Genomic DNA, 27,651 nt, shown 5'->3' on the forward strand with positions numbered 1-27,651 from the left:
CAGCTCAGGAGGCGCACAACTTTTTCCCTTTCACTTAAGATCTGTCAAGCCCATTGGTGAGGATGGTCATCGTGATTCTAGAAATGTTTGAATTATTCAGGTATGACCGGTAGCTTCTAAAATATTGCAAATTAAAAGTGTGGGAGGACCCTGGCCATGATAATGTAGTTTCCCTAATACTGTTGGTCCAAGTCGGCAAATGGGTGCCACAACCCCAGGGGGTTGGTGGACTAAGGATGTTGCTACTAAGAAGTTCTGATACTTATGAATAGAGGTCTTTAATACTCAATAACTTCCTGGTGCTCTACTTTGAGTGCTAAGTCCATTCACAGTACAGATGCCAGGAAGCCCCATTAATAGAACATTGGAATATTAACCCTTTCGATGCTGATGACGAGCTCAGCTCGTCATCACCCACGGGTGTCGTGTGCTGATGACGAGCTGAGCTCGTCATGGTGCCAGCAAAAGTGAAAAATCCAGCACAGGGGGGGAAAATGGCCAGCAGTCATGTGGTTAACTTAGGACCACTGTTTTTGAAAACCAGATATCATCATTATTGCATATGCCACAGTCATAAGTACACAAGAGACTTAAAGGGAAGGGGAAATATAATAGAACTATAAATAGCAATGTAACAATAGAGGAGTATCTCGGACTTGTCCTCGTTGCATTTGAGTTGGGCTTCCGCCAGCCATTTAAAAACTGTTGCAAGACAGTCTTTGGCTAAAACAGGGGACAGGTCGTTATCCTTCCATGTAAAGAGGAGCTGGGTATCAGCTGCATAAGCTATGATCTTCGCACCCAGCTCCTCCGCCAGATAGATGAATAAGAGGCATAACATATACATTGGAAAGAAGAGGGCTCCAAGTTGAGCCCTGGGGGACTTCGGTCGTCACTTTTCTTGATGCCGAAGAGAACGGAGGCAACCATACCTACTGTGTCCTATTCTCTAAGAAGGATTTAATCCAGTCCCATGCCCCCCAGAGATTCCAATATTGGAGAGACGGGCCAGAAGTTGGTGGTGTGGCACAGCATCGAAGGCGGCAGAGAGGTCCAATAAAATCAGGGCCGCTCTGCTGCCTGAATCTAATTACCTAATGCGTCTGACATCTGAACCAGGGCTGTTTCTGTACTATATGCGGCCCTAAATCCCTACTGGCCTGGGTGATTTGGGTGGAGGGCGCCAGAAGCCTCTACAAACTTGGAAATTTGTTTATGTACTGCCTTCTCACACACCTTTGCCACAGCCGGGACTAGTGAGATAAGACGGTAACTAGCTAGTGTGGCAGGGTTTAAGGGCGGCTTTTTTAACAAGGGGAGTAGCTTGGCCTGTTTCCATTCGGAAGGCACCATGGCTGTCTGAAGCGATTGTTTAATGATATTATTTACCGTTTCTGCCACTGCTGCTAGCTGCCTAGCAAGACAGGGGTCAGCTGGTGAACCAGATTTAAGGGATTTCAGAATGGCCAATGTATCCAACCAAGAGATATGAGTGAAGGCTGACAGGGTGAAGCTGGTTGTATCCCAGTCTGAGATAGTCTGCGAGGGAAAGTCCCCCCGTACTTGACTAGGGGGCCCGAAGCTGTCCTGGATCATTTGGATCTTGTCAATAAAGAACCCGGACAGCTCCTCGCACCAAGAATTAGAAGCAGGCATGGGGATTTGTTCTGCACCAGGCTTTAGGAAACTCTTGACAATGGAGAAGAACTCTTTAGAGTTATTTTTTGACTAGGCAATACGCTCTGCATAGAAATTGCCTTTGGCTTTTTTAGTAGCCGTGTAATAATCTTTTTGGGAGCTCCTTAATACTGTTTTGGCCAGTGGGCAGTATGTTTGTCTCCAGCGACACTCTAGCGTTTTACATGCTTGTTTTAGCTTTTTAAGAAAGTCAGAGAACCATGGTTTAGATGGAGTGTTTCTTACTCTCCTAGTCCCCGGAGGTAAAGAAAGACGATCTACAGCCTGTGAGATTCAATTGTTAAAGCCCCCCAATGCATCAGCCAGATCTTTAGAAACTGGTGGGCGGGTGGCTGACAGGATTCTATCCAGGGTGGCTGGCTCTATTCGATACGAATAGCTATTCTTAGGTGACCTCAGGGTCTAATAAGAAGTCTGTATGGACCAGGAAAAGTAAATTAAAGAATGGTCTGCCCAGGACAGCAGGAAGTGGATACTGGATAGCTAAAGGGAAGTTGGAGCACACCGCATCAAGGATACGTCCTTCTCTATGAGATGGAGCGTTAATCCATTGGGTCAGGTGGGCCACACTCAGCGAGTCACTAAATTCTCTTGTGTCGTGGTTCTCCGCACAATCTAAATGGATGTTAAAGTCCCCCAAGAGTAAGAAGTTCGTATATTGCAGAGCTCTAGGCATGATGGCTTCATCTAAAACCTTCAAAAAGGCACTGGGGGGTCCGGGGGGGGGGGGGGGTGATAGATCAGGGTGGCCCCCAGCGTGCAGTGAGGAGGTAGGGTGAGGGAGAAGTCCAGGGCTTCGCCCTCACCTCATCACAGGGCTCTGCCTGCATAAATGCCCAAGTTTCTCTGAACACTACTGCAACTCCACTGCCCCTGCCTGTTTTACGGTCTACTCTTGCTATTTTATACCCCCCAGGGATAGCCAGGGCAATGGCTGGGGCTGCAGATTCATTAAGCCATGTCTCAGATATAAATAATATATCTAACTGGACGTCAGATAAAAGATCAAAGATGTCAGGAGCATGCTTCACCAAGGACCGGGCATTGATAAGAGTGGCTCGTATGCACTGGCCGTTCTGTGTGGCCACAGGGGCATTGTTAATTCGGATGGTGGAGCAGCAGTCCCTCCTAAATCGAAAATTACATTGCTGGCATGAGTTACACATATTGTCTAAAACCGCCCATTGCTGCCTACACTTACCCATACAGTCCCACATAGTCATCATTTCTGTACAGCTATAGGTCCGGCCGGTGTTTGACAGCTCTAATGGAACATGGGCAGCATAACTGGCGCTGGCCGCTTCCGGGACGCTGAGGGGGCGACGGGCTTGCCTTAGGCGCGCCATAAATGTATTTTGACATATGCCGTTATTTAAATACATTTTATCATGTTTTTTAATTTTCCATGCTGTCCATATGGTCAGCTGATGGCCTATAATTCATTGAAGGCAGCATGGAGAGTCACTTAAAAGAAGCACTATTTTCTGTATGAATCCACTTTTAAAAATAAATGTCTGTATTTATCTGTAAAAACGGAAAATAGGGAGCCTTAATCATAAGCTGAGTTATGTTAACATAAAGTGTGTTTACACTGTCCTCCATCTTGCATCAACATCACAATATATCACGTGCGGCTGCAGCTGTTGTTTCTTGGTCTAAATAAAGACTTGTGAGACTCATACTAATAAACAGAGAGTGTTCCCAGAGACTTTCCTGCACTGCACCTAACCAAGGACATACCAACCGTCTCAGGCTATTGCCGTACAGTGTATGAACTAGCATGCTCGAATAAACTGTGCGACTGACTGAAACCTACTACCATGAGAAGATCTCTGAATGTATTCTGTAGTGAAATGTTTCTTCTTGCTTGTTCCTTATTGGTGAGAACCATGTTCATGTGTAGAATGTATGTAAATCTTTGTATGAAGTCCTATAAAAGGACGTGTGTTTTTCTGTACCCCGGAACTCCTATTCCCCACCTTTAGATGCAAACCTATGCCGCATTTCACGTAGAACTGTACTGAGTTCTTTGTACTTATGATTTGTGCACCTTACTACTAAACCTACTACCGGCTTAATTCATGTATATTGCCTATAATTCCTTATATAATGTTTCAAATGAAAACTCTTGTCTGTCATTCTTATACCAATGTTTCAGCATTAATTATTGAAGGCGATCATGAATGAGCCAGTGACGGGTCAAATCGAGGAGCAGCCAAGTCAATATCGGGACTACACCATTCCCAGTCCTAGCCAATGGCATGGTCTTGGTAAGATCATTTGGGACGAATTTGTGTGCCAACATTAACATCTGCGTTTGCTGCCCAGTAAAAAATATCAGTGCCAGCGTACCTTTCAAGTGAATAACATTAAGACATTTATTTCAATGAACTGCGTATAAATAATTTGCTTATCATTATGTTGCTAAGTTTATAATTCCACACAAGCAGTGCTTAATTTGAGCCGGTGGTTTCCGGTGCCTGACACCAGCAGTTAATTGTCAACACTGGCGCTTGTCACAGCCTGCCACTAGGTGGGATTTGTCTGGCTAATTCAGAGATGACCACAACAACAGTTAATTATTAATTTAACATACATTAAAAATGACTATTACCTGCCTTCCAAGATAGTATTATAGCTCTGGGGACCTGGAATAATCTGAATTATCACACTTGTAGAGTGTGATGGTTAGTCATTGTGCTGTTAATATCATTGGCAGCATGGCAGGGGCAATGTGTGGTGCAAGCTGCAGTGGACACCTGACGAGAGGCCTGGCAGCTATGTTTTTACAAATTAAGCACTGCACACAAGGCTTTATTTTTAACATGTGGAAGTGACTGCTGTAATCTCTACTGGTTTCAGGGTGGGCTGGTTATACTGTACAGAGGCAGTGGTACTGAGCCTCGAGAAAGTTTTGTGAAGCTAAGTAAACACTTCTTCCAAGCCACTTCTTTTTCCTTGAAACTGCTCTGCTTCTCAGGCTATGTACACAGCTGCGTCAAAATCAGTAAACAGTTATTTTAATAATGATCCGCATGCTACCAGTCGGATACAAGGTGCGTGCAGCAGTGTTTTATGAAAACTGTCTTTGCATTGAAGGGTTTTCCTACACAGCCATGACAAGAAGCAAAAGCACATAAAGTAAAGAAATGATCTGTATTAGTGCAGTTCTAAGGAATGTTATGTTAATTTTGGCTTATATAGCGCTAAATCACCGACAGGTCTCTTAGCGCTTGCTTTGGGAACCCGTCCTGGCTTTCCCTGCGAGATAACCCCTACTGGGCATCCCCAAGGTGAAGACCAGGCATCCCATCGCGGTGGGGCCGTAGTGGAGATTAAGCAAGCTATTGCCCAGAGTTGCAGAGTGTGAACCCATGAATCGAGTAGGCACCGAGGCGGGAATTATCGAGTCTGTGGACATCTTTGTGTTGGGAATTGAACCCTGGTCCCGGGTCTGACCTCTGCATCAGGGTCTGCCTCCTCTAACCAGTGAGCCACACTTCTCCACATAACTCTCACTCATTCCAACTCAGTGCAGGCTAGGTCTGCCAGCAAATTAGATGTATGGTCTGGGGGCATGTCAAGTGCAAAAGCGGGGCAGGGCATGGACAGCAGTGGAAGTCCTCAGGATCTCCCACAATTTAGGAAGCCTGATTTTAATGCTGACTACATACATGAGAATGTGATAAATGTCCTCCTCTGGACTGCAGAAGGTGATTCCACCACTACATTTGAGTGTGCCAAGATTTAGCATAAATCACAGTATTCACCTTGTAGCAACCAATAACAAGAATATATGCAGGCTCAGCCTGTCTGGAAATAAGGGGCATACATGCCAGCCCAGAATTCCAGGTATCAATTTTAGCCAGTATTACAGGAGCCAAATCATTTAGGAGCATGTTACCTCTGTACATTTTTAGCTGTGTAATCTGAAAAATAATGTATTTTATGTGAATTGGACCCTAATGTGTTTTCTTACTCCTCTCTTCCTGTAGTCCAAACATTGATGATTTGATAGATTCAATCGGACAACCCAGCTTTGGGTATCCTGTTTAAAACGCCCTCTCTAAAATGCTTCAGGCTGCAGTCACACAAGGTCAGGTATCCAAGGATCTCTAACCATAGCTGCTGTGCTGTGAGGTTTCCACTTGATTTGAACCAGTTTAAAATTATTTCCAGTTTATTTCAAATATAACTTTTATATAGCAGACACACCACAAAGAATTTCCTGGCACTAAACAATGAACAGGCCCAAGCTTAAAGCCTAATAAGAGAAACAGGAGAACAACCATGCTTTGAATTACTTCCTGAAAATAAGGTGGCATTACAGTGCAATGATGCAATGCAAAACATGTAGACTTATGTTTATTGGATGTAGTCCTACCTTTATGTTATGTACTTATATGCTGATCTGTTTCACCTCATGTTTTCCTTTGTGTTGATTCCAAGTTCCAGCCTTCTTTCTCCTTGGGGTCCAACTCAAACAACTGGTCGGCTGCAGTTGGAGCTCGCAGGAGGAAGAGCTGCTGGATGTGGGCTTCTATTTTCAAGAATGAAAGTAATTATTTATCTCACCCGCTTTGGTGTGATCTTCTCATAAAATTTAGCGATGAGCTAAATTGAACCACTCCAAGAGCCCGCTGTCAGGAAACCTTGTAGACTCTGCGGGCCTCATTTATGAGAAATGACGCATCGCTGCGTGAAAGCAGCGATGCGTCACTTCTCAGTGCGCACTCCTTGCGACATTCCTGATGCGTCATATTTATAGTATGACGCATTATGTCGCAAGGAGTTACAGATACGTCAGTATTTCTGACGTATCTGTAAGCGCAAAAGTGACGCTTTGCTGGAGTGTGTCACAAAAGTGACGCAACTCCAGCAATGCGTCCTTTCACATGGGGCAAGCCCCATGTGAAAGGGCCTGCGTCAGTCTTACGCCTGCTGTGAGGCAGGCGCTAGATTTTGACGCAACGGCGTCCTAAAAGTGACGCAGTGAAATCTCATAGATTTCACTGCATCACTTCTACGACCCTTCCTTGCGTCAATACGCCCCCCTTGCATACATTATACCTGGAGCAGGTATAATGTTGCGCAGGGGTTTACAAAGTGACGCATCTACCTAGATGCGTCACTTTGTAAATATGGCGCAACAAGGCGCATTTTTTACGCCACTGGTGGGTCACAAAAAGTGACGCACCGGCGGCGTAAAAGTGACGCACTGCCTCATAAATGAGGCTCCGCATTTTTATTATTTTCTTACGTCATGGAGACATCCTCTCGGCAACATCTGCAGCTTCAAAGTATGAATCTATGGGACTCACGGAGGACACTTTGGTAGCACATTCATCCCCACTGGATTTGGTGCCTCCCGGTGCACACCCTGCTAATTTATGTGTGTCCCTTTGTCCTCACGAATGGCTCAGACCTCCGGCTGTGCTGCCGTCTTTGCGCAAGTCTGACTGAGCCATTTCAAAGTTGTACAGACTCCAACCACCTTGCACACCTGTTTGCCTGCCTCCTCTTCAGCTTTTCAGTCCTGCAAAACAGTCTTTATTCTTTAACCCGCACCTTTTATTTACACAAGTCCCACAAATCAATTAATACAGATCCCACCGTTCGTACCCTATCTTGCAAAGCCACCATTGCCCTGGAAAATGTGGTTTAGATCCTCTGAAATTTACTTGATAGCAATCAAAGCTAAAAAATCGATCCAAAAAGGAAAGCTGCTCTCCTTTTCAGTCATTTAGGTGAAGAGGGTCAACATGTATTTGACAATTTACTTGAGATCATACTAACATCTGAATTAGAGGATTGGAATGAACTCACAGCATCAATTCCCGGGCTCACAAATAAATTCACTGAATATCCAAATGCTTGATTAGAAAGGTTTAATTTTTTCAAGAGAAGACAAAACCAAAAAGAGACAGTTTAGTACATTTCTGCACTAAGAAATTTGCCATCAAGCTGCAATTTTGGAAGTTCCTTGGATATAAACATCAGAGACCGATCAGATATAGTTTTCATTAAAACAAAATACAAAAACATCTGTTGAGCTATTGTGATCCAGCATTATTTTAAGTTATAGACATAGCAGAAAACATAGAATGGTCTATAACGGTTAATAAATGTATAGCAATTGAATTCAGTTTACCCACAAATAATTCTGTACAAGAAGCTGGCTCTATTATCTTTCTAGGAAAGACCTACAACACGTTTTCAGAGGAAAAATACTCCATTCTGTTTTAGATTTGGATCTAGAACACATCTGAGTAACAATATTTCATGTCCAGCGCCTGGTAAATGCTGCAATAAGTGTCACAACGTAGGTCACTTTCAAAGTGTGTACAAAAGCAATAGGTAAATATATACAAATAAGCAATGTGGAGATTAATACTGGAGAATGTACACATGACTTCTCTCAATTGGTTCTTATACTTGATACTGATATCTCCGTTATGATACCTGTCAGAGGTCCATTGTGCAGTGTCTATATTGGAGAGATTAAGTTAAACATGACGGGGGACTCTGGAGCTCCTATTATGGTAATACCAGATGTGTTATATAATCAATTTTAGGCTCAAGTTAAATCTCTTAATCCAACAGACGTTTCTCCCAAGGCAGATCAAGATATTGATATGTTGGGAACTGATTAGTATGCCTTGGCAGAGTAAACGTAGCAGAGGTATTTGTGGCAATTAAAGGAAAAACATTGTAGGTTGGCAGGATTTGTCCAAATTAGGTATGATGCTTGTTCCTGGTTCAGATACACCTGTAGTTATTAACAATGCATTCACTGCTTTAATAGAAGAAAATGTTGACAAAAATACAGATAGAATTTTACCTAAATTTCTAGAAGTGTTTAATACTACAGTTAGTGTGATTCACAGTTTTGAACTTCTGATTAAACTACAAAAAGTGATATCAATTGTCCCCGAAGTTAGACCAGTACTTTTATGTGCCAAACCAGGTCTAAAAAAAAACTTTTGAACAAACTTACAGACGGTGTTATTGCAAGTACTGACTCTTCAGAATGGGTCAGTCCCATTGTGACAGTACGTAAAAAAACAGGAGGCATCAGACTATGTACAGATTCACATACACTTAATCATAAACTGTCAACCCTTGCCAGATATCCAAGATTTGGTGGCTCATATTGACAATTCAAAATTATTTTCCTTGTTAGACTTGCGTTCTGCGTTCCATCAAATACCAGTCACTGCGGAATCACAGGACTTAACCAAATGTATTACACCTTTCAGAGCATATAAGTCCTAGCACTTACCTTTTGGTTTAGCAACCGCAGCCAGTGTATTCCAAAAGTTGATGGATACCATTTAACAGGGCTTGATGGACTTCAAGCATACCAAGATGACATACATGAAAATGTGTCTTTGCAGAGTCAGTTGAGGAACATAATGTGATTCCAGAAAGAGTATTAAATGTCTTCAAAGAGATTGGCATCACTCTTAAACGTGAAAAATGTTATTTCCTAGCGCAAGAACTGAACTATTTAGGGTATTGTATCACCTCTAATGGGATTAAACCTACATTCTCTCTTATATATGTGATAAACAAAATTGGACCTCCCAAAGATGAAGACACTTTAAGGTCCTTCTTAGGAATGAGGAAGTATTATTCCAGGTTTATCCAAGGGTATGTTCTAGTGGTCTAACCCTTGCACAATCTCCTAAAGAAAGGTGTGAAATTTGAGTGGATTAGGTATGTCAACAATGCATTTGTTAAAAAATCAAAGATTTCATTATTGAAGCTTCAGCACTGTCACCTTTAGAAGATCGGTCATAAATGCATGCTTACTGTTGATAACAGTCAAACTGGTTTAGGAGCTTGTTTGGGGTTAAATAGTTGAATTTGATTAGTGGATTTTGTATGATCACACTAGCAATAGTAAGGTAATATAGGTATCTCTGGCCATTGGATGAGTCAGAAGAGGGCATGTACCTTCCTTGATTACAGAACCAAGACCTACCTTAAATTCATCTATCATTTTATTATATAATGTATTGCATTTAGAAAACATGGATCACAGTCATGGTGAGGTAGGCTGGTTTAAGGAATATCTGGAGATATAATTTCAAAACTGTAAGAATTCCCTGAAGAATATATGCAGGTGACTCCTCCCTTCTGATTTATTTATGACTCTGTTTTCTTTTTTTTAACAAGCAACTATATAACTACCTAACTAGAAATTCAACAAAAATAGCACTGTGTTTTGCAAGCAGTAAAAAATTGTGAAGTATCATATCTATAAATAGTTGTGAGTCATTGATATATTAATATTATTAGTGGGGCTCACACCCAAAAAACCTATCGGCTCAACTCTACGCATTTCACTAAACAAAGGTGAAGCAGCGGTGTCACAAGTGAGATTTGAACGTGAGCACACATTTCAACACAAGTATAACCTGCCAAGGGTAAGCCTTATGAAATGTGTAATTTTTGCACAACAGTATTAATGATGTTAAGCCTGCGAAGTGTTAATAATATTCGACTTGTCTTGTTTGCACCAGATCACGTTATTATTTTGGTACTATGGCTGTGTGTGAAAACCTATGACTGTTTATGCTATTCCTGCTCAGCTGAACCCAATGTAAATATAGTAGAGGAATGACACGAGCAATTGTTGTGGTACTGCAGTTCCTTCAACATTTGGTGCAAAATAACTTTTTAGGCACAAATGTTGGTCAGCAATACAGTTTGCATTGCAAAGAGTTGCCTTGTGTTTCACAAGCAACCTCACTAAAGTAAATCTTGGGATAGTTTGTGATACAGACATGTAGGATTACCAGGTCCAGCTCCAGATGAAATGAAACAAGTTCTGCTCCTTTAAAACCCTTTGATGTGACAGAGTCTTTCTAAAAATCACTACTGTCAGAATCACTAAAACAATAAAAAAATCCAGAGGAGTTTGGGGTTAGTTTTGCAGTATCTTAAGTCCTTCTTTCTACTCAGGGACAACGTATCCTTGTGCCTTGACCTCTGACACATCATTACTCATTGTCAAAGTCCCTACTCAAACAAGGGGGAGTAAACTAGAAACTGATGCAGTAATAGTCTCTTAGTCTCAGAAGCAAGGGCTGGTGAAAATGGTGAGTAAAAGCCCCTACATTTAGGGGTTTGGGGATTTAGTGGAGACATTTGGCATATCGCGTGTACCTGACAAAGTGGAGGGCCCAGCCACGACTCACCCTTTTCTACAGATGGACCTGAACTCCTCGGAATGGTACATAGGCTACTGCTGAATGACACATTGTGGAAACTGAGGTAGTTAATGGTAGAAGTGATATCAAAGAAACTTTGTGACCTGAATTTGGTGCAACAGGTCCTATGGCATTTGAATTGTACCCAGAAAGTTTCTATCTATATCTACATCACTGAAAAAACCAAAGGTTACAGGGACGTTATAGTTAGGTTCACATTTTACCCACACAATTCAGCAGTTATAGTTATGCTTATGTTAAGAAACTGTAACTCAGGGCCTAAAGTTATTTAACGACACAAGTTACAGTTTGTTCAGATACGTATAACTATAAGTATAACAATAACTGCTGATTTTCTATGGCTTTGTGTGGGTTAAACGTGAACCTAACTGTAACATCCCGTTAACCTTTGTTTTTTCAGTGAATTTGTATGTTTTTTTTAATAGTAAAGTAATATATAATTACCGAACATTAATATAACCATGGCCCTCACATCCACAGCATTATCGCAGCATTATCGCCCTAAGTGTGTGCCCAGACAAGACATGGGTCCCTTGCTCATTGTGCCACTGGATTCAAGCTAGCCTAGGTGATGATGGGTAATACCCCAAAACCAGTCCCAGGATGCTTATTTATGGTCCAGGGAGGAACTTGCTTGACAGTTCGAGCTGGACTGTTCCCATGAGGAGCAGGGTCAAGACTGATTTGAATATGGCTAGGCCAACCTGGGGTGGGGGCATAGTGAGCAAAAGAACACTGGATTTAACCCAGATCCCTTGACTGAGGGTGAATGTTTGATTCATTCAGTATTCCATCCATCATTTGTTGCAGCAGTATTAAAGTTACTTAACGGCACGAGTTATAGTTTGTTCAGATTAGTATAACTATCAGTATAACTCTTATTTCTGATTTTCTATGGTTTTGTGCGGGTAAAACGTGAACATTACTATAACATCCCTGTAACCTTTGTTTTTCAGTGAACTTGTATGTTTTTTTAGCGTAAAGTAATATATAATTGCCGTTTGTTAATATAACGTACATGCCAGGGGTTGGCCGCATGCACCCAAGTCCACGCTGCATATGGCCTTTGGCTATGCGGGGTCGGAGTTTGGTGTGTGGTGTATTTTTTTCCATTGGGCTTCAGATCCGCTGTTCATTCGCGAAGTAATACTGAGGGCCGCATTGTGGTGGAGCCGCGGATCGCCCCAAAAACAAATTTTGGGGCAATTTGTTCCCAATGAGGATTCCCTGAGGGATCCCTCCATGTGTCCTACGGGGCCAGGATACTTGTATCCTGACCCCTTATGTGATTTCACACTTTATTTTTCCTTCACCCGGGGCAAGCAACAAAAAAAAATGGTGGCAGCAACTTTCCTGTCAGGTTGCTGCCAGCCAACAAGGGCCTTGCTTTTCCCCCGGATCCACTGATTCCCCGTGAGTGGATCCACGAAGGATTCACGTCCCTAGATATACAAATTCCTTTTTCCTTTAATAACTGCAAAACTACTGAATAGATTTACACAAAATAACAAAAAGCATTGTTTCGGAACCGAGATTTAGCTTGCCATTCAGCAGTTCGGGCTACAGCTGTGTCTAGAAACTGCAAAATCCCCATAGACATTGCATGGGGGAAAAGTGTTTTGGGACCCCCCCTTTTTCTCAGCCCGAGCTTGACGAATCACACCGAAACATCCCACACAGCAGCTGAACTAACGTGCGTACTAGTTTTGAAAATTTCGAGAACATTCATCAAACTGCATCAAAGTTATTAGCCAAAAAATAACGCTTTGTCTATGGGAATAGTTGGTCCTAACAATATCTACCTAATTGCTATTACCAGTAGGTAATCATTATATAGATAACTGGCCTTGTCCTTGACATTGGTACACCTTTGGATCAGTTTGACAAAAAAGGGTATGGAGGGACATATGGCCATGACAGATGTTTATGGAAGAGTATAACAACACAACAGCTTGACTGCAGGCCTGGCAAAACTGGAGATAGAGATATGGTCAGACAATGTGAGCATGAGACATTTTTGATTGTACTGGAGTAGATGGCAATGTGCAGATGTTTGGATGATTCATGAAAGGCACAGAGTCCCAGAACTTCACGCCTTCGTGCCTGGGGTCTTTGGAACACATATATTTCAGATAGGAGCATCAATAGAGGGTTTAGGAGTGAGAATGGCAGATGGAGGTTGGCTGGTGTCAGGGGTTATATGTACGCAGTTTAAGCATATGGGATCAAGGTCTACAATAGATTAATGCTTATGTCTCTTAAGGCAAAGGTGATAGGGATGCAGATATTTGAGGTATGGATACGTAGACATTCCATTGATAAATGGGCGATAGTGCACACAAATATACAGGTCTTTTGAAGAAGAGACAATGCACCATTATGGACAAGGGTGTATGCCATGAGGGCAATTAATGCTCAGGTTTTTGGAACTGGTAATTGTACGACCACAGAAGGATTTGATCTTATTGCTTCTGGACTAAAATGATCTGGTGGTATTGGATCTGATTAAATTGATGAAGGGGAGTTTGAAGATTGTCAGGCCAGATGGCAAGTCCTAGTACTGATATACCTATTAAGAGAGTTTGGAAAGAGTAGCAAAAACCAGCATAATTTATCACTGCAAAAAAGAACAGGTGTGTTTTGAAGAAAAAGGGCATTCACAGCGAATCCCGATCACATCCTATGCAAACTGTTGATGTTGTCCAGACAGGACCGGGTTCTTCGGTACCTGTAGGAAATTGGACATATTTGCTGAAGTTGACAGGAATGGCGGAAGGCTGGTTGAAAAGTGTGATGGTACACAACAGGTTACAGAAAGGATATCTTGGATAAGGTTTTTTCTGGTGTTAGAGGAAGGCTAAGAGGGAAAAAAAATCAGGCATTACATAGTTTGGTTCGGTTGGAAAAAGGGGGAATAAAAAAGAGATGGAATAGGGGGCATCAGCAATCCAGGTCCATGTGCGAGCTGGCACATGGACCTGGTCAAGATAGGTCAAGATCCAGTGACAAAGTAGGCCAAAAAGCCCGAATGTTACTGGTAGGCCTGCAAACGTTAAAGGCCAGTTGATAGGCAATGTGAGAGCAATGGCAAATGTGTGGGGCATTAGAACCAAAAAGGGTGGTTGATTTGTTAAGAAAATGGTAGAGTTGCAGACAGTTGATACAAAGTTAATCTGATGATAGGATATTATCAGGTATCTGCAGTGGTGGAGCAGAGGTCGCTGAGCCTGACCTCCAGCAATCTTTTCCAAAACTAAAAGCAAGTCCATTTGTTCTGTTCACTTCCAAAATATTTTGCACATTGGCCAATTATTTTGAACATTTTTCTGAATCAAACATGACTCTGTTCAACCTCCAATGCACCGAATGTGTGTTGTATAAGTGGCTCCGCTACAGAAATGCTGCCATCTACACAGGTTCGTCTTAAAAGCCTTGGCAGGACCGTGATGGCAGAGATAAATAGCTGCCTTCTTAGATCTCGGTTTCCTCTTTTTGGCATTCCTCAGCATTGCCTTTCCCATTTCGCTTAATCAGATTTTAGTTTCTTGATTGCTACATTTTTAGGAAAAATCAGCCGGCACTTTTAGATCTTCACATAAATAAGTCAGTGCCAAGCACAGAGGGAGGAGGTAGTTTGACAAGCAGTTGTGTTAACAAAAAACACAGAGTTTGCTTGTTACTGACTCTTGGCCTCATTATGGCTTAATCCTGAATTTCCTCAAGTATGTCACACCCACTCGTGGAACAAACTTTGGAGCCTCGGGACAACTAGAGTATATTTGTGGAACTGATTTAAAAAAATGTAATTCCTTTAGGGAGCATAAAATAAAGGCTGTTGAAAACTTCTATGATAATTAGATACAGACGTGATGACATGTGTTGACTCTTCTCCTATTCAGATCTCTTCCTTTTCTGCAAATTATTTTTGAGAGAACCTCCAGCTCCACACATGCTGTTTTCACCATCCTTTTAATCGTGTTGTAGCAATTAACTCACGGGAACCTGCAAAACCCCATGGTAATTACATCCAGACATCAAATAGTGTCGGTGAAATACAAGGTAAAACAAGCACTTGCAGAGCCAGTAGGTCTGGTCTTGACAAGACGGTGCAATAGTTAAAAAAATGTATCGCAAGCATGTACCACAAAAATAAAAAGAAGAAAAATTGAATGAGGACATGCTACTGTGCAGATGTAGAAACATATATGCTTGTAACAGAAAGTTAAAATGTGGGAAAGTAATCATTACATATTACTTTAATTGAAAAAATAAGGGTGCTCTCATGCAAGCATACTTAAAACAAGTGTAGAAAACCTTTTTAGCTTTAGTGCAAACCATTATTGTCACTAGGAAAGGGTATTATTTACATGGAAGAACTATTTGAATCACACAAGGATGACTAACAATAAAGAATAAATAAGGAATGGAAAGAAAAGGGTATTAGCAAATGAAGGTGTCAACCCACCAGGCCTGGCTCTGAGGGCTCTGATTGGCTATGGCTACGGGTGTCTCTTTAGGCAATTGGGCACGTGTTCAGGTAAAATGCTGTCACTCACAGTGCAACGGAGCCAATGTCTGAAGTGTCATGACCCACGCTGTATGCTGTGGTGGCCAGGACCAAAATGTGATTGACAGCTAAATAGACCAATGGATAGAGAGGACTAAGCGAAAGTGCATATTTTTATGATTTTATTATTACATGAGGTGGACCTTTTATGTCTCTAGGTCACACTTAAAAATGAAATTGATGCATAGACTAGCATAGCTCCTTCCCCGTCTCCATCCTTCTCCCTGCCCCCAATAGATTTTCAACCCATCACACAAATAAAGGGCACAGTGACCCTTCTGATTAGAGGCTTCTGCAGTGCATGTAGTGCAGGGTGCAACCATCCACGGAGGGCAGTCTGCCCTGGGTTTATTCTGCAATTCTGAGCTCTGGCATGCTCCAGACTAATGGTGGGATTTTGCATGAATGAGTCTTTTGTTCAGTTACGGTACCATGGGGCCAGATGTAGGTCGGTCGGTGACGGCCGAAAATCGGTATTTTCGGCCGTTACCGACCGGTATACATGATTTGGCATGTAGGTGCAATATTTTACAGAATCGGTAACTTTACCGATTCGGTAAAGTTACCGATTCTGTATAATACCGAATCGGTAATGCCTATTCATTCCTATGGGCTTCAAAGCCCATAGGAATGAATGGGCATTACCGATTCGGTAAATACCGAATTCATCCGATTCGGTATTCCAGCACATCTGGAATACCTACATGTCGGACCCATTGATTTACTGATTTTAAATTACCGAATCGGTAAAATTCGGTAATTTAAAATCGGTAAATCAATTTTATCTACATCGGGCCCATGTGTATTATAAAAGAATATAGCAATAAAAAATCACTCGCGGTAAAACTGCACTGTATGTTCACATGTGCAATTCCAGTTTAACCAAATGCAGAAATAATACACGGGAAAGTGCCATACGGATAGTTTTGCATGCTGTATGTCCATTTTTGAAAACTAGCACTGGCCAATAGGTCTTGCCAATGAGACCTATTGGCATGGGCACACTTTAGTAGACATGCTGAAGAGCAGCGTGGCGGCAATGCTGCATGGCTAAAATGAATTAAAAAAAAATAGAAGTCCTATGATGCTGTATTTAAAATAAATAAAAAGCACATTTCGCTGGCTGCGTTATAAGGCTTTTTTCATTTTAGCCATGTCCTCCCCATCCTCTCTCGCCTGTCATCTTCTCCCCTCACCTGCTTCCTTCTCTCCTGCCATTCCTCCCTCTTAAAAAACAAATCCTCTAATCACAAGTCTCTTTGCAAACAAGCTAAAGAGATTAAAATGTCTCTGACTGGCTAATACACCTCAGAGCTTTTGGGAAAGAAAAACGCACCATTAATCAAGGTGTAATTAATGCAAACCCCGTAGAAAAATGCCCGCGCCATGACTTGACAGTCAAATCTCACAAACCTATTTTTTTAACAATAAAGCACATCATGTACAAAACTAATTGCAAGATCATCAATTAGTAAAATGGAGCGCACAGGCACTTACTGCAATAGTCACAAAACGAGAAATACATTTTATATTGATTACCTCATAGGGCTACACCACATACATCTGCAGGTTCAGCATGTCAACCTGGAGTACACAGAATTCGTTGAAAAAACATCATTATGACCCCTCAAAGATAGCCGTGTTAAAACGTCATTATAGGGAACAGGGAATTATTTAGGGAAAATATATTTTTAAGAGCAAACATATGTTTTTACTAAAACGTCTTTATGACGGTGAATTATTTATGAAAGCATACAGACCCATTTCAGAAAATAATATATTCATTATAAAACTGAAATATCAACTGCGATCTCCTGGGAGTGCAACTTGGTGCCAGTTTGGGATTGAGTTCGGACGGAGATGAAGACGTGGTCCCGAATGCCCCTTACTATCCATGGCAGGTCAGCCATCTTTAAAATGGTGGCCCTTCCCCGATTGCTCTATCAACTACAAAACCACCCCTACCCGATCTCACCCCATTGGTTCCGGCAAGTGGATTCGGCGCTGGGGCAATTTCTTTGGAAAGGAGAAGTGGTGCGGGTGGCGCTGCGCACTTGTTTTTTGTCAACATACTGTGGTCGTTTGGGGACCTCTGATCCTTTCCTACTATCAAGCCTCCCATCTCCTGGTCCTGAATGAATGGTGGTATGGGGATAGGGGGGACCCAGCATATGCCCTAGAACGACATCTTATGGGCTCTAACACTCTACATGCGGTTTTGTATGCGGCGCAGTTGCGAAGGGGTTTTCCGCCAGCCACCCAGGTAGTGTTTTGGATCTGGAGACAGGCACTACGTCGTATGGGATGGTGGGGCACGTTGACTGAGGAGACCCCATTGTGGAATAATAGACGCCTGCCGGCTCTGGCGTCTCTCCAGGGTTTCAGAGTTGGGATGATATTGAAATCTCGACACTAGGACATGTAATGTCGGGAACGACACTCAAATCCTTCCAGAATCTACGCGAAGAGTATGATATGCCCCAGTCCCAATTCTTTAAATATCTGCAATTCCGCCATGCCATAACACCTAGCTTGGTAGGTCTTGATTCCCTCCCAGAATTTAGTCCATTGGAGGCTGAGGTCTTTATGGGGGACCTAGGGGATAAGAAAATATCTCGTATTTATCAGACATTAGTCACACATTGCTCCACAATACTGCAGAAGCTTCGGGAGTCCTGGGAGAGGGATGTGGGGGCACTTGAGGAGGAGGACTGGCGGGAGGCGTTGGCGTCCCCTAGAGGCGTGGCCATAGCGATACGCTTGCGGCTCATCCAATTCAAATACCTGCACAGGGTCTACTTTACAAGAGAGAGATTGTGGCGGGCAGGCCTCATCGCATCCCCGGCAGGGAGGTGGGGACGTTGATCCACACGGTGTGGAGTTGTAGCTCACTGGCTAGGTTCTGGAATGGGGTGTGGGATTGTCTGCCTGAGGTCCTAGGGTGGGAACTCCCATGCCCACCGCAAATAGGTCTGCTGCATGTGTTGGAAGGGGTGGAGGGTAACGTGTATAAGCGGCATTTACTGTTACTGGGCCTGACCTTGGCCAAAAGAGACGTAGCCAAAGCATGGAAGGATCCCCGAGCTCCCTCGGTTCTGGTGTGGAAGAAGGGGCTTGACTTTTGTATGGGGCTGGAACAGCCAATCTTTGTGGCCCGAGGCTGCCCACGAAAGCACTACCGGATATGGAAGCGATGGGCCGACGATCGGGGCCTGTGGCTGGAGCCTCCAGTGGAACGGGAGGTTGCTCTGGATGTGGCATAAAGGGTGCCAACAGCAAGGTGTGTGTACATTATCAGACCAAAGCTTGGTTAGTAGGAACTGTGAGAGGATGTTGTGCGACCGGGGAGGGTGGGATCTGGGTGCGGGGAATTGGGGGATGAGGGGGTTGGCGAGGGGGGGTGTAGATTTGTTAAGTTTGATATTATTTTTGGACTAAAAATGATGCATAGATTGCCAATTCTTTGATGCTGTATATTTGATTGGCAGTTAACTCCGGAGTACAGGGTGCTGCGCTATGTGTGCAATCTGTCAATAAAAATATGTTTAAAAAAAAAACCTGAAATATCAATACCTTTAAAAAAACGTGCAATTATTGTGGAACTGTGCATCGTTAATGAAAAAACAGCATCTTTAAAGAAAGCATGTAGAATGGGGAGAAAACTTTAAGTTAGCATGTTAGTTTATTTAAAACAAGGACCAAGATTAGCAAAAAGTATTCAGCACAGACTTCATCACGCCCATACCATAGTCCCTCCTCCTTCATACTTGTGGGCTGCACATGGCCAACGGTTAACGAACCGGAGAATATTTTCCTAGCATATAAAAGGTTACATTTTAAAGCTCAGACTCTGCAGCAGCACCACCCACATCCAACCCCTATTTCCCGTGTGCCTGCTGACCACACCCATATCTCTCCTTTCTTGTGCAGGCATCATACAAATAGAGATTACAGTTGGCGGGTGCATTGTCTGCGGATAGTTGCCCAATTATGAGATGTCAAGGCCTCATTGTCCGTGGCGGCTGACACGGATCGAGGGGACGGAGGGGGTGTTACTTTTAATTTTTTTAAACCTACCTTATCACCGTGTCTCTCCTCCGCTGTCTCTCCCGTCGGGCTGGAAGCAGAAAGCACCAAGGCTCCCCAAGCCAATCACAATGCAGCATTGTGATTGGTCTGAGCGCCGTGATAAGCCTCTCAGACCGGGACTGGGAGCCCGGGCATGTTCTCCACCCAGGCTGTAATGCAGCGTGGGTGGAGAACATGCAAAGTGTACATGACTGTTTGGCCAGACCGAGACGACTGGTCAAACATTCATGCACACTTACAGAGTGCCACCACTCCTCCCCCTGCTCTGGGAGTAGAGCTGTCCCGCCCCACCCCACCCTCAAAGCTGCAGCAGCAGGAACAAATAAAATGATAATAACGTTGAGTTAAAATTTTATTTTTCCTTTTTTTTACACTGCTGATTAGCAGTGGGACGACACTCCTCAGCCTTAGCAGAGGAGCCACCACTGCTCATTGTGAACATGGAGGAGGTAAAATTGAGTAAAGACCACCTGGGGAAAAGCACTATTACATTAGGGTAGGTGGGTGTGTTTGCAAGTTCTTCAACCATTATTGGAGAATAATGTGCACTTACCCCTAAGCCCACTCCCCCTCTTCCAGTCTTGATTTAGTGTGCGCAAGTCACAGACCTTCACCACCCCAAAGAACCATCCCACCCCCAAGACGAGTGAGAGGCATACTCCAATTATCTGGTATCACCATGACATAGTTGTTTAATAAAGGTAAACAACATTAACAAATGATGTGACTGCTAGATGTGAACACATGGAAAAAAAGAAGACCACACACAGATGGTACAGCAATTGACTTGCTATAAATAAACCAAACACATTTATTCAAGATTCCTCATTCCAGTGATAAACAGTTCACACATGTATTGTAGCCAACAGCTTCTTTCCACATGCCTCCCCTGCAGGGGTAGGCACTGGATGCCCACATTTCTCATTCCCCACTAAGGGATCTTGGGGAAATGTCATCAACATTCCTACATACAAGCTTTCACCTCTGGCTGGGTGAGGTATTAACACACACAAAGTTAGCCACATAGCATACATAGCCATAGCATACAACTCCAGGGCACCACAAAATGCACTATCCCTGCTGAGGTACCTGGGGCCTGATGGACCTCTAAGGGAAGCCCCCATTCATAAACCACTCCAGGGAACTCAGCGTAGGGCTGAAAGGAGTAGGACCAGGAGCACCAGCAGGTCCATCCTCCCTCCAGGTAGTTCCGTGTCCAACAAGATCAATAACCCATCAAGGGGTCAATGCCGGCCAATCAGGCCAATTTCTAGGGTTGAACTTTTCTCTTCTGCTCAAATTTCAAACAGGGCAGTGGGGGCACTGATGAACTCTCCTATCGGCACCTGACTTTATTGGATATACAGCCTCCCCATGATTGCTCGCCTGTAGACTTACTGGCCCCAAAGAACAAGGTACACCCTTTCACTATGTAGCAACTCACCCCCTCCTAAATTGGAGCAAGATATTCCTGATAGTACCTACCGAAGACCCTGACAGTATCTGTAGAACAGAGTGACTGACTCCTATTTGGTTAACGCGTATCCCTATGGGGGGCTCTTTGTCCAACCAATTGTGGAATGACGTCTTAGCAACATAAATGATGTTCCAAGGGGCCCCCTTTTGACTACTGAGAGTGATGCAAAACAAAAGACCAGAAATGCCTGACTCCCTACGGAGGACTTGGTGGTACTTCTGCACTCATTACCAGGATATCCTGACAATCAATAATCCAGGTGGCCATAGCGGTAAACTAACATCAGGCCACCCAATGCCCAACCCTTTATGTTTAACTCCCAGAGTCACTCATTCGCTCCCCATCATGGGTCCGTGGAACTGCTTACCTATTCTAATGCTACATAAGTTGGCTTCACAAGACTCCCTGGCCTCTTATGTCTGTTTTTCGATGTCCTTAGCAGCAGACTGATGGGCTCTGTTCAGCCGACTGCACCCAGTGGTATCCCTATCTCCAGTGGAGTCGGATTCATACTGTTTGCCAAAGGACACCGCTGTAAAAAGGTAGGACTCCCCTGCTTCCAGACCGTCATCTAAAATGTGTCACCTCTGACTAGGCTAGAGATGGAAAATGCTCCCAATTTGATACCAATCACCAGGGAGCCACATACTGCACCATCCCTGCTGGGAGGCATGTGTTCTGACCAACCTCAGGCAGCCCCCATCTTATTCAAATCCAGGCAACCAAGGGTAGGACTGAAAGGCCAGGACCACCAGCAGGTCAATCCCTCTTCCAGCCTTCCCTGGGCCCACCAAAGTCATTACCGGCTGATGTCAGTCATAGGCCCCTTACCAGTGCATGCAAAATCATGGTCCCTACCTGCGTGCTGAACCAAATCTGCTCCCTGTGAACTGAACCAGATCAGCTTTGATGCATATTCCACTCTCATTGATAAACCCCTTCAACTGTAGCTCAGAATCACTGCCGGGCTATTACTCTGTCATGGACCCTGCATTACCGATTCCTTCCAATGAAAATAAAATCTCTCCTTTAGATATGCATATCCTCCCGCCCGGACTGCTACTAATTTCAGTAGTGGCACACCTGTAGGAAACAGAGGGGACCTTTTGCTGGATATACCAGAGTGTTGGAATTATCAGGTGCACTCCCACAGACATCCAATTATAGTATGGGATAGTCATCCTACTGCCCTCAGCCAAAACCCATAGTAACAGATACGGAGAAATATGCCGGTGACTTATTCAACTACGCCGTTGAGGATCCACCCGGTTCAATCTCCTCTACCATGGCTCATAATGTGCCAAACATGGATACTGCCATTCTGGCCAACAGCGTGGACTAGCCCTTGATTACACCTGACCAACTTGTACTCAGCGTGAGGGACCAAAGGCCGTTGCAGTTTACTCCCCTGATTCGCCAGTCCAGGCATGGTCGCCCCAATGAGTTCATCTAGCAGGTGATTGTATGCTTGACAGCAAAAAAGCCCCTTCGATAAATATAAATGCGAAGTCACTGACACCTCCAAGGCTTACATTACAAGGCTGATCCCCCGAGGACCATGGTTGCCACCTCCCTATTGCAGTGACCGTGCTCATTGGACTCACAGGAAAAATGTACGCTCAGACAAGCACCGACTACCATCCCGACCAGACCAGGTGCCCTGTCAGAAGAACACTGGTGAGCAAACCTGAGCTTTATAAAACCTAGGGCTGCCGGGGTACCTGAACACAGGCAAAGCCCCCAATAAGTACCAACCAGATGATGTGGAGTAGATCAGGAGGGTTCAGAACCACCAACAGGTCAGTTACCCACACAAATCTACACTCCACCCAGGGGTCAGTCCAGTCTCAGAAATCAATTCTAGGGTATCCCCTTTATTCTGCTGCCAGGGACACTGCCAGGAGTCCAGGGATGGGAGGATAGGCATTACCCTGCCATAGATATTGGCTTCCGAGTAATGCAGCAATTGTAAGGTTGCTGAGAGCTGCCCAAATGTCCCTAATTGTACACATGTACTTGAAAGGAATATATTTTCCTATTCCACCTACCCTGGCATGAGCTCCAAACTCCCCATAAATTATTGGCTTGTCAAAGGAACCTGGGCACAACATAAATTACCATGCCAGCAATTTGAGCATATACCTTTGTTAAACAAGTTGAGGCTGACTCACCTTTGCAAAAATGTTCATTAGCCTTTCATCTAAATACTTGAAGTTGCTACATGCTGTGGACATATGTTAGCAGGAGCAAAACCATGGATTATTTGCTTTTTAGCTCAATCAGAAGCTTTTTTTTTTGCAACTTATAGAGCGCGAGCTCAACCTAAGGGTATTGGAGATATTTAAATGAGCACCAGTTATATTACACGAGGGCACATTATAATAGCTGACTGGGGCTTTTTCGTTAGCATGTTTGTCTGTTTAGGCGTGTTTATTTGTAAAAGATTTCATTTATAGGAGATTGATAACATTAAAAAACGGACTAATTAAACCACAAAGGGTCATGGATGGAATGGTTTGACTTAAACCAGGTAAGAGAGATGCACAATTTATATTTATCGCATCTGAAGAGGTACGTACCTTTGCGATTGCTTGGGCGACAGTGATACAGCATTTGTGTCTGCCGCCATAGATAGAATACCTGTCTGAGGAGAGTTCCTTTCCATTGTTTCCTCAGGTAGAGCCCATGGCTAGGTGTCCTCCTGCTATTCTAAGCCCTACAATGGCTCGTCTACTGAATCTTAATGAAGATTTGGCTGCAGGAAGAGTGCTCAAGTTCCAGCCATTAGTGATTTTATTATGCACACTTATTGCATGAGACATGTACCTGTATTTCACAGTCGCATTGCATGCACTTTGTACACAAGATAGCCAGCCAGTCCTTAAATGGATCTTTTTAGTCACTAGTGACCCACCTGTGTTTCATACATGTGAAAGTAACACGCCAGTTTCACTGCCTTAAATTGACCCTCTGCCCTTCCACAATCGCAGGCGCAGCATCTGAAACTATTTCAGTAAAGCCTGCCCTTCAGAATGAATGACTGAATGAATGAACTATTTATATAGTGCGTACAAGTACTCTAAGGTGTCTAGGCGCCACTGCAGTTGGAGCTAACTGGAGGAGCAGAGTATGGAAGATCAAGGGGCATAATATCAAGGGGGTTTATCTCCGCTTTTTTGGGTTTAAAAGCCAAGAAAGCGGAGATAAAATTATCTCCCTATTACCTAGCTGTCGCTAACACTAGTTAGCGACAGCTAGTAGGAGATAGCGACCATCTTGGGCCCCACTTTGCATGTCAGTGATATTTATCACTAATGACATGCAAAGTGGGCGTGCCAAGATTTTAGCGACTGAAAACAGTCGCTAACATCGCTATCTCCTATTACCAACTTTTGGAGATATTCGCGCTAAGCGCGAATATCTCCAAAACCTAACACCTGCCCTGAGCAGTTCTTAGCCATGTTATCCAATGGGAGGTGGATAACATGGCTAAGAGCATTAGCTCAGTAATGCATGAATATCGCTGACTTTTCAGCGATATTCATGCATTGCGGCCGATTTTTATCGCATTTGCGATAAACCTTGGTGATACCAAGGTTTATTTGCGGTAAAAATCGCCGCAGCTCAGCGGTAAATTTTTCACGCTAACCAAGCAATAGCGATAATTATCGCTATTGCTTGGTAATATGCCCCCAAATTTCCAAGGCAAAAATCTAGGGGGCATATTACCAAGCAATAGCGATAATTATCGCTATTGCTTGGTTAGAGACAAAAATTTACCGCTGAGCTGCGGCGATTTTTACCGCAAATAAACCTTGGTATTACCAAGGTTTATCGCAAATGCGATAAAAATCCCCGCAATGCATGAATATCGCTGAAAAGTCAGCGATATTCATGCATTACCGAGCTAATGCTCTTAGCCATGTTATCCACCTCCCATTGGATAACATGGCTAAGAACTGCTCTGGGGCAGGTGTTAGCTTTTAGAGATATTCGCGCTTAGCGCGAATATCTCCAAAAGTTGGTAATAGGAGATAGCGATGTTAGCGACTGTTTTCAGTCGCTAACATCTTGGCACGCCCACTTTGCATGTCATTAGTGATAAATATCACTGACATGCAAAGTGGGGCCCAAGATGGTCGCTATCTCCTACTAGCTGTCGCTAACTGGTGTTAGAGACAGCTAGGTAATAGGGAGATAATTTTATCTCCGCTTTCTTGGCTTTTAAAGCTAAAAAAGCGGAGATAAACCCCCTTGATAATATGCCCCTAGGTCTTCAAAGCCTTATGAAAAGAAAGGTGTAACTCTAGGCCAGATCTAGATAAAGGAAGAGTATTCCAGAGCGTGGCTGCCACGACCTATAAAGCTCTTCCTCCCCATCATGCTCTTCTGTATCTTGGAACAAAAAGCAGATTTTTATTGGTTGAAATACCGGTGGAAGATGTTCCTAATCCCCTCTGGTCCTATATTGTGTAGTGCCTTATGCACAATACACAAGGTTTTAAATAAAATTCTTTTTCGGGCTGAAAGCCAATGCAGATTCTTGATGGCAGCTGAGATTGAGTGGTATTTAGGAATGTCCAGTACTAGTCGGCGCTGTTGGCCGTGACCGAGGATATCCGGGGCAGCCTAGATGTCGGTGACTCTGCGGCCTTGATTCTGTTGGATCTAAGTGCCGCTTACGACACTGTTTCCCACAACATCTTGTTATGTAGGCTGAGGATATGGGGGTCAGGGGGTAGGCCCTGGCCTGGTTTCGCTCTTTTTTGGAAGGCAGAACCTTTCAGGTTGCTGTACCACCGCACCACTCACATGTGTATGCCATTAAGCATGGGGTTCCACAGGGCTCAATATTGAGCCCTGCGTTGTTTAACATATATGTTCAACCTCTAGCTTTGGTAGCAAGAAGTAGAGGGATGTCATTGGTTTCTTATGCCGATGACACCCAGCTAGTTATTACCTTTTCTAATAAGCGCAAAAATAATCTCCTTAAATGTAAGGAGGACCTGTCTGCAATTGCAAACTGGATGTCAGCCAACTGGTTGCAGCTTAATGCTGACAAATCTGAAATTCTTGTGTTAGGGAGAGACAGTGCGCTGTGATCGGAACAGTGGTGGCCAGACAAACTCAAACCAGCGCCACCGCCAAAAGAGGCGGTTAAGAATCTTGGCTTTTAGATTGATAGGGATCTTTCCTTCGATACCCAATCTAAAGTTCTTGCTGGGGTTTGCGTTGGTCTTTTTAGGGGGTTAAAACCCCAACTCGGATATGTTGAACCAAAAATCTGCCAAACTATCCTACAGGCTACAATTTTAACCTGGTTGAACTACAGCAACTCCCTTTCTTTAGGAGCTAATAAATCCTGTATCTTATGCCTTCAAAGAATCCAGAATGCCACTGCCCGTGCTTTCTTAGCACTGCCCAAGTTTTGTTCGGTATCTGATTCTTTATCTAAACTTCATTGGTTACCAATAGCCAAAAGAATTCAGTTCAAGTCCTTGTGCGTAGCGCATAAAAGTCTGTCACAAAAAGGCCCTCTGATCTCAGCGGATCGGTTGGTTCAGTACATCCCGAACCGTTCCCTTCGTTCTGCCAATTTGGGTTTGGCGTGCACCCCCCATTTTCAAAGAGCCAGGGCTGGCGGTCGATCTTTTAAGGTCCTGGCGGCTTTTTTTTGGAACTCTCTCCCGGTGGCTATTAGAGGACTTCGGAATCACCTGACCTTTTGTAAAGCTTTAAAGAACTGGCTCTTCCCGGTTTAATTTGCTGGGGTGTGCTGGAGTGGTACTTGGCATTTGTCTCTTGGGTAACGCTGGGAAGACCCGTTGCTGGGGCAGCTATGCGCTGTGTAAATCTATAAATATATAAATAAATAAATAGTCTTGTTGTAGCATTCTGTAACACCTGGAGTTTATTGATTGAAGACCTGTTGGTTTTCAAAAGGAGGGCATTGAAATAATCCAACTTAGATAGAATTAGTGATACAGCAGCTTGGTTCCGTGCACCCAAGGAAAGAAATGGAAATATCTTTATAAGGGTCCTTATGATCCAAAAGCAGGAGAATACCGTCCTATTAACCCTGGTGGTTGAAAGATAGACTGATGTCAACTTTGACACCAAGGTTTCTTGCAGATTCAACCAGTGAGGGGCATGACCCCAATGTTTCTGGCCACCATGAGTGGGTCCATTCCGGGTGATGGTTACCGAACATTAGAACCTCTGAGTTGTCACTGTTTAATTGAAGATAGTTGTCTCTCATCCAGAGAGCCACCAACTTCATACAGTTATTCAAATTGGCGGCTGGGGCTTCTACATCTTGAGTGATTGACACTATTAACTGTGTATCATCTGTGTAAGACGTTACCTCCAGCCCTCAAGATCTAACTCAAGATCTAACTAATTGTGCAAGTGGGGAAACATATATATTGAACAGTGTGGGGTTCAAGGAGGACCCCTGAGGAACTCCACAACTGTTTAGAAAAGGGTCAGATATGAATTGATCCATCTTAACCTTTTGTGATCTGTCAGTCAAGAAGGAGGCCAGCAGCTTCAGTGCACATCCAGAGACACCTATTTGTTGA

This window comes from Lissotriton vulgaris, chromosome 9 (genome assembly GCF_964263255.1).
Source record: "Lissotriton vulgaris chromosome 9, aLisVul1.2, whole genome shotgun sequence".
Classification (NCBI taxonomy): domain Eukaryota; kingdom Metazoa; phylum Chordata; class Amphibia; order Caudata; family Salamandridae; genus Lissotriton; species Lissotriton vulgaris.